Genomic DNA, 16,771 nt, shown 5'->3' with positions numbered 1-16,771 from the left:
TTTCCCCCTGATTCCCATTTACTTCAATTTTACTCGGGCTCCTTGATGCCACACTCGGTCAAATGCCCTCTATCCTATCACAGACCTTCTCTTTTCTCAATCAGGCTGGCCGCCGGGTGCGAATCCCAGAGAGCACGTTAATTATCATCAATCAACATGCGATCGCGTCGGAAACAGTAAGTTTTGTTCATGCGGGTTTGCCACGCGCACATTCACACCCCCCCCCCCACCAAACCCCACTACCAACCCGCCACCATTGCAAAATCGAGCCCTAAGAGTCTAAACGGGATAGAGGAGCAAAGGGATCCTGGGGTACGGATACACAAATCACTAAAAGTAGCGACACAGGTTAATAAGTCCATAAAAAAAGGCAAATCAAGTATTAGGGTTCATTTCTAGAGGGATAGAATTGAAAAGCAAAGAAGTTATGTTATCTTGTATAGAACCTTGGTTGGACCACACTTGGGAGTAATGTGCACAGTTCTGGTCTCCATGTTATAAGAAGGATATACAAGCATTGGAGAGGGTGCAAAAAAGATTCACAAGCTTGATACCAGAACTGAGAGGATATCCTTCTCAGGAAAGGTTGAACAGGCTAGGGCTCTTTTCTCTAGGGTGTCCTGATAGAGGATTTTAAGAAAATGATAGAGTTTGATAGGGTAGACATAGAGAAAATGTTTCCATTTGTGGGGAGTCCAAAACTAGAGATCGTAAATATCAAATAGTGGCTAATAAATCCAATAGGGAATTCAGGAGAAACGTATTTACCCAAAGAGTGGTAAGAATGTGGAACGCGCTATCACAAGGAGTAGTTGAGGCGACTAGCACAGACGCATTTAAGGGGAAGCTAGATAAGCACATGAGGGAGGAAGAATAGAAGGGTATCCTGATAGAGTTAGATGAAGTAGGGATGGAGGATAACCAACAGCACAGACCAGGAACGGCCTGTTTCTGTGCTGTAGTTTTGATGTAACTCAATGTAACGAACGGACTACAAATGAAGCTTGGGAGCTCATTTTCAGCATAATTACCCTTCATATGTCATTTTACAAAGAATTTGTAGTATTTTTATATCTACATTTCATACATTTGAATAGATAACTGAGCTTTACATCTCACTGAATAATCTTAAAAGTTCAGAGATGATCTTTTAAAAGTCAAAAATTCATCACTGCTCTATTCACAGCTCCAGAGATGATCAATTAACATCCAAACAAAGAAATGCCTCTTTTGTGGAGAAATCGATTGTAATTTCTGAAAAGGAGGACAAAGGCCTTGAAGATTTGAGCTGGGGGATGGGTTTTAGTCCAAATGTTCCCTGGAAGTAACATCCCAGGAGTAGAAAATAAGCCAAATGATATGAAGGAAGGAGGCCATCTCCAGAAGTATCTAGAGCACCAACTCTGAAAAAGATCAGACAAGTTGATACAGTTCTGACGAAAGGTCTTCGACCTGAAACGTTAACTCTGTTTCTTTCTCCACAGATGCTGCCTCATTTGCTAAGCTTTTCCAGCATTTTCTGTTATGATTTCAGATTTCCAGCATCCACAGTATTTTGCTTTTGATTCAGACAAATTGATAATTGATCTGCAAGACAGGAAAAGATGTAACTACAAAGTGGTTTCACTCCAGATGAACGTCAATATGGGACATTTTTCAAAGCTTCTCAACCCCAGCATTTTATTTGTTTTGATAATATGATTATCTTGTGACATATTTTGCATTGTGACTACACCGCAAAATATGACACAAGTTACTCAATCCAGTCACATTGTGATTAATTAGTTGTATTCTATCTACAACTATTAGAAAATGGGACAAAGTGACTCCAGTCGAATCATTCCCAATTTACCTCTCTGAGGAAGCATATTACTTCCACTTAGAGCCCGGCCCTTCTCGTACATCTTTTGACAACACATTTCATTCGTTTTTAATTTTGCTGTACATGCTTATTTAGGGTGGGAAAGGATTTGGTTCTGCTCCAGAGTTGATAATTCAATGATCTGAGCAACAAATACTGCAAATTGCCAATTTTGTTATAATCTGGCTCTCATCCAAGCGTAAAATGTGTTTGGCAGATGTAGTTCATATCTCTGCCCATTTAATAGAAGCTTGTTCTAATTTCTAAATAAGTAAACAGGAAACACAAAAAAAATTGTACAGCTGTTGGATTTCCAGTTTTAAAACAAATGTAAAGTAAAAGCAGTAAAAATCCAACATTGTTTCTGATTATATTTCCTGTAAACTATGATCCCAATATTGCAATAAGTGATTACTAATGTGGTATTTTGACTTAATTAAACATGAGATACCTTAAAAGACCTCAAATTTCAAATATTTATAATATGTGCCTTATAATTTGTTTTTTGTATAGTGGTGTACAATTACATGGAGCTGATGTTGTAATGGCAGATAGAAGCAGCATTAGAGAATTTGTGATGACAGCAAGAAAAATAAGTTGGCCTGTGGGGACTACATTATCCAATATCCACCACAGTTCATTCTGCCATGGACAAACCTGCACATGTGAAACTACACCGTTCACCGACATCTAATTTCAATTAAGATATATAGTATATTTTTCTTCAATATGTACTATGGTCTGTAAGAAAATTATTTGTACACATGGAGCAATTTCAAAAAATTATAGATCAGAAAACTTCTGCCTTTTCTGGAAAGTTCTCAGCTTTCAACTGTCTCATACACAATTTGGTGTACATTGTGCCACCAACACAGGACTCACCTGGAACTTTGTTACTTGTGGGCCATTAGTTTAAGGAACTTGTTTAAGGAACATATGGAAGAGTATCCTAACCCAGTAAAAGGATCGGTTTTATTTATCTGTAAAACCATCACATTCTGTTTCAGAATTCTGCTCCTTCAAGTATTAATTGTTGTTGGAGATTTTAAAAATGTCATATTTAAAATTTAAAATTTTTAATAAAAGCATTTTACTTTTCCTTTCTGTATTTTTTCTTTCTCACTTAATCCAATTTTTCTTTCCCTCTCTTTATTTCTCTTTCTGAATCTGTTTTGACATTGAATTCACCCACTCTAATTTACACTTCCTTCTCAGTCCTTGCGCTGTTTATTTCTCAATCCTGCAGTCTAATCGGTTAAGGAGATACACAGTTGCTTGCCCTGTTCACTTAGGTCCCAGATGCCTGGTTCCCCTCACTGAAACGTTATCAGCCCCACACTTTCAGCAACTTGCCATGCAAAAATTTAAAAACCTAAATGTGCGAGGGCAAGTCTAACTAGCGGCAAGTCTAACATGCTGTTAGATGCCCTGCTACAGCAAAATCTGGGCCAATATTTTCCATTGAAAGCCTGTTCCTCTGTAAAAAACCTGAGGTTTGAGTTCCTGAGACTTCCAAGAACGACCAATGTGTAAATTAAATAAAGAAGCTCATTAGGCAGCATGCTACAATTCTCAGTGAACAATCTGTGCTCTACAACTCCTCGAATACAGCTTAACACTGCTTCCTCTCTAAAGTCTCGATTTTAACTGGGGGCGTAAGTGTGGTGTGCGGGGGCTGAAGTGATCGACAGGCTCGCACGACCATGTGGTGTGGGGCCCGGGCCATTTTAACTCCCAGGCCTCATTTAAATCTGTGAACGCTAACCCCCGCTCGCTCCTGGCGGCAAGGACGTAGAGGCCAGTGGGCGAGAGCGAGATCTCGGGCAGCTGGAGGTCACTGTCAAGGACCAGAGGGAAGGTAAGTCACCTGGGAAGGGGCGGTTGGGAGGCAATCGCGGTTGAGAGGTGGGGGGGGGGGGAAACCCGGATAGGGGAGGCCCAAGGTTTCCCAGTGGGGCCCAGAGGAGAACTCCTGCTCCTCCTGGCCCACAAAGGAACCAATTTATGAACTTACCTTGCTGGGCCTCTGGATCCATCTGATGCCAGGTTTCCCGGGCGCGTTCAGCACTCAGACAGGATCAAGTTTAGCTTTGATGTCTACTGTGGTGAATAGTCTTCCAACAGTCACTGTCTAGGCTGATGCATGAAGAATTATCACCGGACAAAGTATCTCTGCTTGTGCATCATAATCCAGCAAGGAGTCAGCAGGCTCAGGAGAGGAGGAGAATATTGGCGGAAAAGGAGAATACTTCTTAATAAATTGAGCTCTTGTGGGCAAGAATGTAAAAAGGGTTGTTGGATAAAGCATTAATCTTGTGCCCATGGCTGATCTTTGAGAACTGGCTCTTCACAAGGGATTGATCAGAATCAAAGATAAAATTAAAAAGTAGAGAAATTTAAAAGTTCCAAAATAGATATCATCATGTTTGGACCCATTATCTGCAGTCCACTTGCATGTGCGTGCACTAGTGATGTGAAGTGGCTTCACTCTAGTACTGTACAAATTACATTTTCATATTAAGCATTTGGATTAACCAGTTTCCAACTGCAAAAAAAAACTTTAGCTTTGCAAAAACTGGAAAATTCTCTTTGCAACATAATTCCAAATGTTAAAGCTCAACTCCCATAAATACCTCCAATTATTAGATTTTAATCTGCATCAGTAAATGTTATTACTTAGCAAAAACTTAATTTGAAGTCTAATCCAGTGGTGGGGATGGGGGGAAGGCAGTGATCAGGAAGTCGGGGGTGGGGGACGGTGGGGGAGGGTGTGGGAGGGTGGGGGGAGGCGAGCAGTGGTCGCCAGAGCCCTATGGTTTTATCGCCCAGCTGGGAGCAGTACTTCGGCACCTCCCAGCTCCACATTCGAGTAAGTAATTTTTGAAAACTTTCTGCTGGCAGCCTGCAGCAGTCCCTTTAAGGCCACATGTAGACCTGGTTTTCCTGAACGCAGCAAGTCTGGGCCGGCTGCATTCAGGGCAAACCATTTGATAAAAGGGGCATCAAGCAGGCATTAGGGCCCTTATTTGCATAATTGAAGGGCCTATTGCCTGTTTCGGGTGCGGTCCCTGGACGCATCTTTTGATGCCTATACCAATATGGTGAGCGGTGCATTTCCAGCTCAGAATTGTTCACTTCTGTGCCTGTTTCATGCCTGTAAAATGGACACAGCCTCTCCGAATTTCTAAGCCAGCATTTCTTTTAAATTCTTGTTAATTAAGTACAGCTGCTAAACTCAGTTTAAGCATTGTTTAAGAGCTGCACTCTACTGCAGAACGAAAGGCACAAAACTAAATTTAACTTACGCATATAAAAAATCCTTACATTTTCAAGAAATGGGGTTTGCAAAACATTATTTATAAAGACAAAGAGGTTGAAAATTCTTGGCGGCTGCATCCCAGACTAACTGTTGGATATGCCGACCAGGAACATCAGAAATAGGAGCAGGAGTAGGCCATACGGCCCCTCGAGCCTGCTCCGCCATTCAATCAGATCATGGCTGATCTTCAACCTCAACTCCACTTTCCCACCCGATGCCCATATCTCTTGATTCCCTTAGAGTCCAAAAATCTATCGATCTCAAGAACCTCCACTACTGATCCCAGCAGACTTTCCGGGATCAGCGGGAGGAGCTTCACTCATCTGCATCCCAGTGGTGAGCGCCTGAACTATCAGAGGTGCATCCAGGGTGCCCAGAGGCTGGAAAATTGACTGATCACTGCCCGATTCTGGGAGGGGAGGGGTTGGCAGGTGCCCCCTGGGAAAGACGCGAGGGGTGCTCCTTAGTAAGGGAGCTGGTAAATCTTCAAACTTTGGGTTTCTCTAGCTATACAGCATACCACTGCCTATGCTCCGTCCTGCTGTTGAAAAACCGGGGCTGCGGAAACCCCCAGGTATTGGGGAGTTCCTGCCCCTTTACCCATCCTTCCTACATTACTGGTCTGGTTTAGGGCAGGCAGAGTCTCTGCCACTTACAAGTAGGATTCCCAATCCGCCCACCTTCGGCAGGAGTCTACGAGCGCTGCTGCTGACAACTCGGGAGAAACGGTCCCTGGCTGTCGCGGCTTGCAACCAAACTACGTTAGAATCATAGAAATTTATGGCACAGAAGGAGGCCATTTGGCCCATCACTTCTGTGTCGGCCGAAAAAGAGCCATCCAGCCTAATCCCACTTTCCAGCTCTTGGTCCGTAGCCTTGTAGGTTACGGCACTTCAAGTTCATATCCAAGTACTTTTTAAATGTGATGAGGGTTTCTGCCTATCCAATCTTTCCTCAGAGCTAAAATTCTCCAGCCCTGGCAACATCCTCGTAAATCTCCTCTGTACCCTCTCTAGTGCAACCACATCTTTCCTGTAATTTGGTGATCAGAACTACACGCAGTACTCTAGCTGTGGCCTAACTAATGTTTTATACAATTCTAGCATAACCTCTTTGCTCTTATATTCTATACCTTGGCTAATAAAGGAAAGTATCCCGTATGCCTTCTTAACCATCTTATCTACCTGTCCAGCTACCTTCAGAGATCTGTGGACATGCACTCCAAGGTCCCTCTGTTCCTCTACACTTCTCAGTATCCTACTATTTATTGTATATTCCCTTGCCTTGTTTGCCCTCCCCAAATGCATTATCTCACACGTCTCCAGATTGAATTCCATTTGCCACTGTTCTGCCCACCTGGCCAATCCATTGATATCTTCCTGCAATCTACAGCTTTCTTCCACACTACCAACCACATTGCCAACTTTTGTATCATCTGTAAACTTCTTAATTATGCCCCCTACATTTATGTCTAAATCACTGATATATATCACAAAAAGCAAGGGACCTAGTACTGAGCATTGCGGCACTCCACTGGAAACAGCCTTCCAGTCACAAAAACACCCATACCATTACCCTTTGCTTCCTGCCACTGAGCCAATTTTGGATCCAACTTCCCACTTTCCCTTGGATCGCATGGGCTTTTACTTTTCTGACCAGTCTGCCACGTGGGGCCTTGTCAAAAGCCTTGCTAAAATCCATATAAATTACATCAAATGCGTTACCTCCTCAAAAAATTCAATCAAGTTAGTCAGACACGACCTTCCTTTAACAAATCCATGTTGACTGTCCTTTATTAATCCGTGCCTTTCTAAATGACGATTAATACTGTCCCTCAGAATTTTTTCCAATAATTTGCCCACCACCGAGGTTAGACTGACTGGCCTGTAATCACTCAGTCTATCCCGTTCTCCCTTTTTAAGCAACGGTACAATGTTAGCAGTCCTCCAATACCACGCCTGTAGCCAGAGAGGATTGGAAAATGATGGTCAGAGCCTCTGCTATTTCCTCCTTTGCTTCTTTTAACAGCCTGGGATACATTTCATCCGGGCCTGGCGATTTATCTACTTTCAAAGATGCTAAACCACTTAATATTTCCTCTCTCAATATGTTTATCCCATCCAATATTTCACACTCCTCCTCCTTAACTACAATGTCTGCATCGTCCCTCTCTTTTCTGAAGACAGACGCAAAGTATTGATTAAGAACCATACCCACGACTTCCCCCCTATGTTGTCCCCACTATTTGGAACACACCGCTTCCTTACCGGTTGTGAGGATGAGGGTATCCCAGGCCAATGAAAATCACCAGGAAACTCTGTGATCCTGAGAGAGGAATACAAACTGGGGGAGGGAGAGAGAGAGCAACACAAACTGGGGGAGAGAGAGAGAGCAACACAAACTGGGGAGGGAGAGAGAGCGAGCAACACAAACTGGGGAGGGAGAGAGTGAGCAACACAAACTGGGGGAGAGAGCGAGAGCAACACAAACTGGGGAGGGGGAAGAGAGCGAGCAACACAAACTGGGGAGGGAGAGAGAGCGAGCAACACAAACTAGGGAGGGAGAGAGAGCGAGCAACACAAACTGGGGAGGGAGAGAGAGCGAGCAACACAAACTGGGGAGGGGGAGAGAGAGTGAGCAGCACAAGCTGGGGGTGAGAGAGAGAGAGCAACACAAACTGGGGGAGAGAGAAAGAGCAACACAAACTGGGGAGGGGGAGAGAGAGCGAGCAACACAAACTGGGGGAGAGAGAGCAACACAAACTGGGGAGGGAGAGAGAGCGAGCAATACAAACTGGGGGAGAGAGAGAGAGAGCAGCACAAGCTGGGGGTGAGAGAGAGAGCAACACAAACTGGGGGAGAGAGAGAGAGAGAGCAACACAAACTGGGGGAGGGAGAGAGAGAGAGCAACACAAACTGGGGAGGGAGAAGGGGAGAGAGCAACACAAACTGGAGGAGGGAGAGAGAGAGAGCAACACAAACTGGGGGGGAGAGAGAGAGAGCAACACAAACTGGGGGAGAGAGAGAGAGAGCAACACAAACTGGGGGAGGGAGAGAGAGAGCAACACAAACTGGGGGAGGGAGAGAGAGCAACACAAACTGGGGGAGGGAGAGAGAGAGAGCAACACAAACTGGGGGAGGGAGAGAGAGAGAGCAACACAAACTGGGGGAGGGAGAGAGAGAGAGCAACACAAACTGGGGGAGGGGGAGAGAGAGTGAGCAGCACAAGCTGGGGGTGAGAGAGAGCGAGCAACACAAACTGGGGGAGAGAGAAAGAGCAACACAAACTGGGGAGGGGGAGAGAGAGCGAGCAACACAAACTGGGGGAGAGAGAGCAACACAAACTGGGGAGGGAGAGAGAGCGAGCAATACAAACTGGGGGAGAGAGAGAGAGAGCAGCACAAGCTGGGGGTGAGAGAGAGAGAGAGCAACACAAACTGGGGGAGAGAGAGAGAGAGCAGCACAAACTGGGGGAGGGAGAGAGAGAGAGCAACACAAACTGGGGGAGGGAGAGAGAGAGAGCAACACAAACTGGGGGAGGGAGAGAGAGAGAGCAACACAAACTGGGGGAGGGAGAGAGAGAGAGCAACACAAACTGGGGGAGGGAGAGAGAGAGCAACACAAACTGGGGGAGGGAGAGAGAGAGAGCAACACAAACTGGGGGAGAGAGAGAGAGAGAGAGCAACACAAACTAGGGGGGAGAGAGAGCAACACAAACTAGGGGGAGAGAGCAACACAAACTAGGGGGAGAGAGAGAGCAACACAAACTGGGGGAGGGAGAGAGAGAGAGCAATACAAACGAGGGAGGGAGGGAGGGAGGGAGGGAGAGAGAGAGAGCAACACAAACTGGGGGAGGGAGAGAGAGAGAGCAACACAAACTGGGGAGGGAGAAGGGGAGAGAGCAACACAAACTGGGGGAGGGAGAGAGAGAGAGCAACACAAATTGGGGGAGGGAGAGAGAGAGCAACACAAACTGGGGGAGAGAGAGAGAGAGCAACACAAACTGGGGGAGGGAGAGAGAGAGAGCAACACAAACTGGGGGAGAGAGAGAGCAACACAAACTAGGGGGGAGAGAGAGCAACACAAACTAGGGGGAGAGAGCAACACAAACTAGGGGGAGAGAGAGAGCAACACAAACTGGGGGAGGGAGAGAGAGAGAGCAATACAAACGAGGGAGGGAGGGAGGGAGAGCAACACAAACTGGGGGAGAGAGAGAGAGAGAGCAACACAAACTGGGGGAGGGAGAGAGAGAGAGCAACACAAACTGGGGAGGGAGAAGGGGAGAGAGCAACACAAACTGGGGGAGGGAGAGAGAGAGAGCAACACAAACTGGGAGAGAGAGAGAGAGAGAGCAGCACAAACTGGGGGAGAGAGAGAGAGAGCAACACAAACTGGGGGAGGGAGAGAGAGAGCAACACAAACTGGGGGAGGGAGAGAGAGCAACACAAACTGGGGGAGGGAGAGAGAGAGAGCAACACAAACTGGGGGAGGGAGAGAGAGAAAGCAACACAAACTGGGGGAGGGAGAGAGAGAGAGCAACACAAACTGGGGGAGGGGGAGAGAGAGTGAGCAGCACAAGCTGGGGGTGAGAGAGAGCGAGCAACACAAACTGGGGGAGAGAGAAAGAGCAACACAAACTGGGGAGGGGGAGAGAGAGCGAGCAACACAAACTGGGGGAGAGAGAGCAACACAAACTGGGGGAGAGAGAGCAACACAAACTGGGGAGGGAGAGAGAGCGAGCAATACAAACTGGGGGAGAGAGAGAGAGAGCAGCACAAGCTGGGGGTGAGAGAGAGAGAGAGCAACACAAACTGGGGGAGAGAGAGAGAGAGCAGCACAAACTGGGGGAGGGAGAGAGAGAGAGCAACACAAACTGGGGGAGGGAGAGAGAGAGAGCAACACAAACTGGGGGAGGGAGAGAGAGAGAGCAACACAAACTGGGGGAGGGAGAGAGAGAGAGCAACACAAACTGGGGGAGGGAGAGAGAGAGCAACACAAACTGGGGGAGGGAGAGAGAGAGAGCAACACAAACTGGGGGAGAGAGAGAGAGAGAGAGCAACACAAACTAGGGGGGAGAGAGAGCAACACAAACTAGGGGGAGAGAGCAACACAAACTAGGGGGAGAGAGAGAGCAACACAAACTGGGGGAGGGAGAGAGAGAGAGCAATACAAACGAGGGAGGGAGGGAGGGAGGGAGAGCAACACAAACTGGGGGAGGGAGAGAGAGAGAGCAACACAAACTGGGGGAGGGAGAGAGAGAGAGCAACACAAACTGGGGAGGGAGAAGGGGAGAGAGCAACACAAACTGGGGGAGGGAGAGAGAGAGAGCAACACAAATTGGGGGAGGGAGAGAGAGAGCAACACAAACTGGGGGAGAGAGAGAGAGAGCAACACAAACTGGGGGAGGGAGAGAGAGAGAGCAACACAAACTGGGGGAGAGAGAGAGCAACACAAACTAGGGGGGAGAGAGAGCAACACAAACTAGGGGGAGAGAGCAACACAAACTAGGGGGAGAGAGAGAGCAACACAAACTGGGGGAGGGAGAGAGAGAGAGCAATACAAACGAGGGAGGGAGGGAGGGAGAGCAACACAAACTGGGGGAGAGAGAGAGAGAGAGCAACACAAACTGGGGGAGGGAGAGAGAGAGAGCAACACAAACTGGGGAGGGAGAAGGGGAGAGAGCAACACAAACTGGGGGAGGGAGAGAGAGAGAGCAACACAAACTGGGAGAGAGAGAGAGAGAGAGCAGCACAAACTGGGGGAGGGAGAGAGAGAGAGCAACACAAACTGGGGGAGGGAGAGAGAGAGAGCAACACAAACTGGGGGAGGGAGAGAGAGAGAGCAACACAAACTGGGGAGGGAGAAGGGGAGAGAGCAACACAAACTGGGGGAGGGAGAGAGAGAGAGCAACACAAACTGGGGGAGAGAGAGCAGCACAAACTGGGGGAGGGAGAGAGAGAGAGCAACACAAACTGGGGGAGGGAGAGAGAGAGAGCAACACAAACTGGGGGAGGGAGAGAGAGAGCAACACAAACTGGGGAGGGAGAAGGGGAGAGAGCAACACAAACTGGGGGAGGGAGAGAGAGAGCAACACAAACTGGGGGAGAGAGAGAGAGAGCAACACAAACTGGGGGAGGGAGAGAGAGAGCAACACAAACTGGGGGAGGGAGAGAGAGAGAGCAACACAAACTGGGGGAGGGAGAGAGAGAGAGCAACACAAACTGGGGGAGGGAGAGAGAGAGAGCAACACAAACTGGGGGAGGAAGAGAGAGCAACACAAACTGGGGAGGGAGAAGGGGAGAGAGCAACACAAACTGGGGGAGGGAGAGAGAGAGAGCAACACAAACTGGGGGAGAGAGAGAGAGAGCAACACAAACTGGGGGAGGGAGAGAGAGCAACACAAACTGGGGGAGGGAGAGAGAGAGCAACACAAACTGGGGGAGGGAGAGAGAGAGAGCAACACAAACTGGGGGAGGGAGAGAGAGAGAGCAACACAAACTGGGGGAGGGAGAGAGAGAGAGCAACACAAACTGGGGGAGGGAGAGAGAGAGCAACACAAACGGGGAGGGAGAGAGAGAGAGCAACACAAACTGGGGGAGGGAGAGAGAGAGAGCAACACAAACTGGGGGAGGTAGAGAGAGAGAGCAACACAAATTGGGGGAGGGAGAGAGAGCAACACAAACTGGGGGGGAGAGAGAGAGAGCAACACAAACTGGGGGAGGGAGAGAGAGAGAGCAACACAAACTGGGGGAGAGAGAGAGAGAGCAACACAAACTAGGGGGGAGAGAGAGAGCAACACAAACTAGGGGGAGAGAGCAACGCAAACTAGGGGGAGAGAGAGAGCAACACAAACTGGGGGAGGGAGAGAGAGAGAGCAATACAAACTAGGGAGGGAGGGAGAGAGAGCAACACAAACTGGGGGAGAGAGAGAGCAACACAAACTGGGGAGGGAGGGAGAGAACAACACAAACTGGGGGTGAGAGAGAGCGAGTAACACAAACTGGGGAGGGGGAGAGAGTGAGAAAGACAACAACACAAGTTGGGAGAGAGAGAGAGCATCACAAAATGGAGGAGGGAGGAAGAGAGAGCCACACCAACTGGGGGAGGAAGAGGGAGAGCAACACAAACTGGGGGAAGGAGAGAGAGAGAGCAATACAAACTGGGGGAGGGAGAGAGAGAGAGCAATACAAACTGGGAGAGAGAGAGAGAGAGCAATACAAACTCGGGGAGGGACAGAGAGAGCAACACAAACTGGGGAGGGAGAAGGGGAGAGAGCAACACAAACTAGAGGGACATTTCATGTCAGTCTGTGATGTGCACTGTTGTATAATGTGTTTTATTACGGGAGTCAGGCAGCTTCAGCAGTGGGAGTGTGGGAGTCAGTGAATTGAATTATGTTTGGTTTTGGTTTTATTTATTATTGTTATAACTTGCTGTGTATTGTAAAAGGTCATAAAATGATACGAAAACTTTAGATTTATTGATTATGTTTTTGTTGAATCAGTAGAATTGACTTGGTATTTCTCATTGCAGTCGATACTGTAGAAACATCACAGAAGTAATTTTTATTTAAACATTACATATCCTTAAATCTTTCTTTTTTTGTGTTCTTTTATTTATAAATTATGTAATTCATCTCACTATAAAACAAAAAGTCAAATATTTTATTCAGGTTTTGGCGATACTTAGATACTCAACTAAGGTAAATGCAAAAACATTTGCAAACTGGGCGAATGTCATGTGGCAGCATCACATGAGTAGTGTCACGTGATCAAATGTTATGTGATCAAATGTCACATGATCAAATCTCCAGGAATACGTCAAACCAGAGTTGGCAACCCTACTTACAAGGGTCTGCATCATCATGACATAAGGCCAAGAACTGCCATATCTGGCTCCCAACTTAATTACTGGTCCTTCTGGCACTCTCCCATCGGTGTCACAGCAAGGGTGAACCAGAAGGATAGCAGATAGCCCCAACAATGCACAGTGAATTGCATATAAAAGTGTAAAATAAAAAGTGCCAACTGCAAATGTTGGAAATCTGAAATTAAAAACAGCAAATGCTGGAAACATACAGTCAGTCAGCATCTGTAAAGATGTTTCGGGTGTGTAACCTTCATCAGAACTGAAGATTGAAAGGTAAACAGGCATTTTAGTAAAGTGGGGGGAAAAAGAGGGGAAAAAAAGGGGAAAGTGGAGAAAATCGACACATATACCAATCACAGAGGGGGAGTTAATGGGTTAAATGACTGCTTAATAGAAAGATGTTTTAAAAGTTTATCAATGAGATGCTGCAGAGATATAAAAAAGACAAAAGAATATGCAAATATTTGGGGGGGGGGGTTGAAAAGAGAAAATGATGGAGTCCTCGCAGAGGCAGGGTGGGGAAAAAGCATAATCAAGGTAGTTGTGGGAGTTAGTTGACTTGTAATAGATATCTATGGAAAGCCTGTCACCAGAGATGGATCACCGGCATCTCCACATCATGACCAGAGATGGAGGCAGAGAAGTCCAGGAAGGAAAGGGAAGGGAAGTGTCAGAGGTGGACCAAGTGAAGGTGAGAGATGGGGGAAATCGAAAGCAAAGTAAATGAAATTCTCCAATTTAAAGTAAGCAGCATCAACACAGTCATTAGTGTAAAGGGGGAAGAGGTCAGGGAGAGGGCCTGGGTAGGACTGGAACAAAGAATGTTTTATATATCTTACAAAAACACAGGCATAGCTGGGATCTATGCAGGCTTCCATAACAACATATTTTATCTGGAGGAAGTGAGTGGAGTTAAGAGTTGTTCTAGTTCAAAACAAGTTCGGCCAGGAGGAAGAGGGTGGATAAAGACTAGTTGGGCCATTGTTCAAAGGAAGAAGCGGTGATCCCGGAGACCATCCTGGGGAAGGATGGAGGTGGAGGGGGACTCGACATCCCTCCAAACACATCATTTTATAACTTATACATGAGATGATACATAGTTGTCTGGCTATTCTTGCTCACCATAGAAATAAAGATTCGTCAAATATGAAGACAGTGTCCCTTTAAACTGAGACTTAACATACGAAAATTATAGTTCGTTTTTCAGACTTTGTATTAATAATACGCAACCTAAATGATCTCTGTCTTTGTCTGTATCCACTTTTTTGTTGTATTCTCGCATTTGTAACTGACATACGTGCTTTGATGTCAGGAACCATGCCTTTCTACAACAAATAGATTCAAACTCAGAGGTGATAAAAAAAACAAACAAAAGGTGCTGAACAACTGCAGTAGCACGAAAGGCAATAGAATATGCTGATTAAGACCACAATCTGTAACTATACACAACTAGTGGATCTCCTGTGGCATTGTTCACAGATAGTCCCGGACCTGAAGGACAGCTTTTCTTGTTTAACATGATCCCACTACAGCCTTAACACAACAGTTGTTCGCTCATTGTTATAATGCAACAAATTTACCAGAGCAATATACCACATGAATGACTCGAGGTAAAAATATTACACATGTCTGCATATTGTAAGGATCAGGGTGAAAACTACAACTCCCATGACATATCTCTGTCTCACACAGGAAATCAGCAAAAGGCAAAATACTGCAAATGCTGGAAATCTGAAATAAAAACAGAAAATGCAGGAAACACTCAGCAGGTCAGGCAGGTGACCTGTTAATATAAACCTGCGGAAAGAGGAAGGTAGGGTTAACGTTTCAGGTCGATGACCTTCCGTCAGAAATCAGCACCCCACTCCCAGGATAAATTTCTATCTTCAGCCCGGTGCCCCAGGCAAAAGCACAGGCCTAGTTCAGTGAAATTTATTGAAGGCATCTCTTATATCAAATGACTGATTTTATAGCCAGTTTAGTGATTTTATTTTCAGAACTGTGTATTTTTTTATGTTTATTTTAAGTTATTCCTAGCTGTATACACTGACCTGGGCAAAGAAGGAAAATAGCACCTGAAAATAGTGGGGAGAGATTTTAACCGTCAATGGGAGACCATTGGTTTCAGTTAGATTCCCGGCTACCTACAGGAAAATGAGACCATGCCAATTTTAACTTCCAGTCCTCGTTAACATGCCAGAACAGCTGCCGGCCTGTGGGCAACTTTTGGTTCTTGGCACTCAGGAAAGTGTTCCGGTGGGTGGTGCGGATAGGGGGTCTTGTGGTATGGAAAGTGGGGGGTTATTCTTGGGCAGTGGAGGCCTAAACTTTCAATATAGGGCTGCTAGAGGAGCATTCCATTGGTACCTTTTGCTACTTTTGATTCATTCACAATTAGTCAATTGGATACTGGAAATGATTAATAAGTTAACAGATAAATGGTTATTTGAGCTAATCACAATTTTTAGCTTTATGGCTGGTTAATGCCTTAAAGTGTGATGCCTGTAAGACTATACTTTCCAGTGTGACATCTTTCAAAGGTATTATGCTACAGATATACACTGGACACAATACTTTCAATTACATAGAATATATACTTCTGCTTACTGATTTTTCATAACTTGTCATATACTGAAGACCAGTATTTAAAAGCGATGCTGAGTAAATATATAGCACACAGTTATTAAAGTTCTAATTTATTTGGCAGAAATGTGGGTTTATATTTATAACAATATAAATGCTTGAACAATTTGAAAGGCACATGACTTGTTACAGTGGTAAGACTTGATAGAGAAATGCAAAATTAACAGATGAATATTTGCAAAGGTGTGTTTGAGGATGTTGACTGCAAAATTATAATTATTAACTCAAGAAAGTAAATCATTATTATTCAGTTAAAGAAAGTTACAACTGTACACATCACTGAGAATTACACCTTACCGTACTTGGGAAGACAAATCTTCCACTAAAATGAGGATGGAGCTTTAAAAAATGATACACGTAACAATGGTGAACACTTAACTAAAGTAGATAATAATAGATGCCTGGGAGTAAGTAAGAGCCTGTAACCCGATCAATAGTTCAGAGTGGATCAGAAGTTGACTACTTTCTAAACATTATCTGAGTCTTGAGATTGAATTACAGCTTTTAACTTTTATATAATACAGGCAGTATAGTTTGCATTTACTTAGTTCCAAGATGCTATGTTACCTTGGCGATGTGACCCCTGAAGGAATATACCACGATGCGGCTGACAGAGTGGATTTACATTGTAGTGAAATATCGCAGATATACTGTATCATTTATTGAAGAATGGATGGTTAGGAGTGAGGGCGCCCAGCTGATTGAAATATTTAAATCGGAGTCCCATGATGTTATTAGCCCCCAGTGTCATTGGGCGGAGTGTGTGCCGTGTAAAGCTGTAGCCAGTACCAGCTGGGGGGCTGAGCCGAAGAGGAGCCGAAGCTGCTCCAGGCTCCGTAACACCAGCCCTGTTCCAGCTCCCGCTCCCACCCAGCATCGGGAGGTCCCCCTTCTTACTTACTTTGTTGAGACCCAGAGACTGGCGACAGCCCAGAGCTGGCGGGTTCTCCCGGGGCACTCGATGTCTGGCCGCAGCCCACCAAAAGTACCTCAAAAAGTAGCAGGCTGAGGCTACCGGGCAGCTGGGGCAAAATCCACCCCATTGACTTTCATACCAACCACAAGAATTTTTATCATTGA

The 16,771-nt window shown here is 45.8% G+C and overlaps 1 long non-coding RNA gene across 1 annotated transcript in view; it reads right to left on the bottom strand.

Annotated features, from left to right (window-relative positions):
- LOC137328006 (uncharacterized) overlaps positions 1-16,317 on the bottom strand; it is a 63,547-nt gene extending 47,230 nt beyond the window's left edge. The window contains exon 1 of the long non-coding RNA XR_010964596.1: positions 16,259-16,317. This is a non-coding gene — a long non-coding RNA (uncharacterized lncRNA). The remainder of the gene's footprint in view (positions 1-16,258) is intronic.
- Between the last annotated feature and the right edge of the window lie 454 nt (positions 16,318-16,771).

This window comes from Heptranchias perlo, chromosome 12 (assembly GCF_035084215.1).
Source record: "Heptranchias perlo isolate sHepPer1 chromosome 12, sHepPer1.hap1, whole genome shotgun sequence".
NCBI lineage: Eukaryota > Metazoa > Chordata > Chondrichthyes > Hexanchiformes > Hexanchidae > Heptranchias > Heptranchias perlo.
This window is presented reverse-complemented; position numbering and strand designations above follow the sequence as displayed.